This window comes from Electrophorus electricus, chromosome 12 (assembly GCF_041902795.1).
Source record: "Electrophorus electricus isolate QZ-2024a chromosome 12, ASM4190279v1, whole genome shotgun sequence".
Lineage (NCBI taxonomy): Eukaryota > Metazoa > Chordata > Actinopteri > Gymnotiformes > Gymnotidae > Electrophorus > Electrophorus electricus.
Window position 1 is genome coordinate 27930001 of NC_137508.1, and position 2500 is coordinate 27932500.

The 2500-nt window shown below is 45.2% G+C and overlaps 1 protein-coding gene across 2 annotated transcripts in view; it reads right to left on the minus strand.

The window, feature by feature from the left end:
- The window catches only part of arhgef38 (Rho guanine nucleotide exchange factor (GEF) 38), a 19933-nt gene that overhangs the window by 12064 nt on the left and 5369 nt on the right, over nt 1–2500 (minus strand). The gene's annotated exons all lie outside the window — the stretch shown is intronic.

A 2500-nucleotide genomic window follows, 5' to 3' on the forward strand; every position in this document is an offset into this window, starting at 1 on the left:
GTGTATTTTATGATTATAGGTTAATAATGGAGTGTTTATGACTATAGATTAAGTATAAGGGTGTTTTATGCTTGGATTAAAACAGGGGGTATTACAGGGGGTATTTAATGATTATAGATTAATAATGTGTTTTTTTAAATCAATAAATATTAGTAATGGAGTTGTTTTATGATTACAGATTAATAATTGAAGTGTTTTATGTTTATAGATTAATAATGGATGTGTCTAATGTTTACAGATTAATTATGGAGGTGCTTTATAATTACAGATTAATAATGGAGGTGTTTAACAGAGGGCTGGTAGCTCAGTGCCTGCTGTGGTACAGGAGGCAAACTGGTTGGAATCTGAACTAAAGCAGGTGAAGTCCTGGCTACCTCTAGCCATGGACTTCCTCACACACAGTAAAACTTAACCACTAGGACTGTGCCAGTTGGTCTGTTCATATGCTTGTATATGCTGGGTGGCTTCTATAAACACCCACAGTATTAATGTATTCCTAAACACACCCACACTGCAGCTGCTTCTGGTCCAGATATTTCCCAGTTGATGTTTACAGCCGTAGGGAAGATGCAGCTGTGATATTTTTCTGCATGGTTCTAGGCATGCATGTATATTTGTAAAAATATACAAGTATATGTATAAAGCTAAGCTATATGATGCAACCCACATTGGGTCTGTGAAATACAGGGAAGGTTGCCACGGTAGCAGAACATGAATACCATGTTCCTGTCAGACAAACAATTGTGAGACCTCCCCCTCAGTTGCTGTTCCGTAAACCAGGTCGCAGTAAAGGCGACTGACATCTAAGTATAGTGGTGTCAGAAATGTGGGGCTGGCGTTTCCGACTGTAAAAGTTAACGGCTGTAAAAAAATAAGACTGTTAGGTACTGTGATGGTCAAACGGGCGGAGCTACAGTGACGCATCACAACTTTCCCCTCCCCCTTGATAGTGAGTGGAGAGTGGCTGCTTAGGGGCGGAGCAAAGGGCTCATTAACACCCAAGCCTTCCAGTGTGAAGCCGAACATATAAGACAGATCAGCATTTATTGTCTTTGTTTTAACCACAAAGGTTTAGATGTCTGACCTAGGGACTCAGGGCCTGCAGAGCTCTTCACTGGCTGGCCAGGGGGCGAAGCCCACTACGGCCTGTTTAAGGTGATGCATATTTATTAGTCAGCACAAAAAAGAATCTCGTGACAACATGTTTGCGCGAAATAAAAGCTTATGATTGCAGATATGTGATAGTGATGCGGGCGGATTGCGTGCACACACCCACCAGGTTGGTAGTGTCACTGTTTGCTCTTACTGTGTTTACACTGCTTACTATGTCGAATGACCTTTGTTAGTCACATGGTCAAAAGAAATGGCGCACGAATACTGTGAAGGACAAACCTGATAAGGAGTGCGGTTATATTAAAGAACAACTAACAGCATCTTAAAACTCGGACAATAGGGTGCTTAGGAGAAAATGCATTTCAGCTCTGGAATCAGCTCTCACATGACTCGGATCCAAGCCAATCAAATCGCACGACCCCAGATGTGTGATGACATTGCGCTTACTGCCCTGTTCCATCACCACGGCGCATGCGCACATGTAGGCAGGATCACTCCACTCACATTCCACATTCCCCAGAGAAAACTGCGAGGACTCTGGATGTCACTGCAGAGCATCTGGTGCTGGGGCTCGCTGAGACGACCTAACACAATCTAAAGGGTCTTATCTCCACTACCAACCCATACGCCTGATGCAACAGCAGACAATGTTTAGCACTAGTGTGGCTGAAACACACCAGTGGTGTTGTGGGGAGAGAGGGAATGATCTTGATTAGTACAGAATGAATTTTGGGAGGAGGAGCGCCGTGGTGAGTTTTACCAGGGCACTGGGGGTCAGGGCTTAAGACACTTCACCTAAAAACTACAGCATGTGCACATAGAAGCCTGAGGGTAGTGAAACCTGCCTTCTCTGCTGGATGTGTCCTATCAGTGTGAGTGCAGGCAGTCTGCAGGCTTTGGAGGCCACACTTAGCAAGGCTGATGAGGGAGGAAGTGAGACAGCTTCCCCGTTATCTCCATGGAACAATTTCGCACACACACACACACACACACACACACACACACACACACACACACACACACACACAGACACACACACACACACACACACACACACACACACACACACACACACACACACATACACACACACACACACACAGACACACACACACACACACACACACACACACACACACACATACACACACACACACACACACACAGACACACACACACACACACACACACACACACACACACACACACACACACACACACAACCACAGGCTTCCAGCCAGAGAAACAGTACAATAGCAGAGGTTTTGACAGTGAGACAGAATGACAGACAGGGGGAGGAAGAAAAGTGCAGAGAGAGGAAGACAAGGAAAAAGATGAAGACAGGGAAAGAGGGAGAGAGAGAGACAGAAAGGGAGAGAGAGGGAGG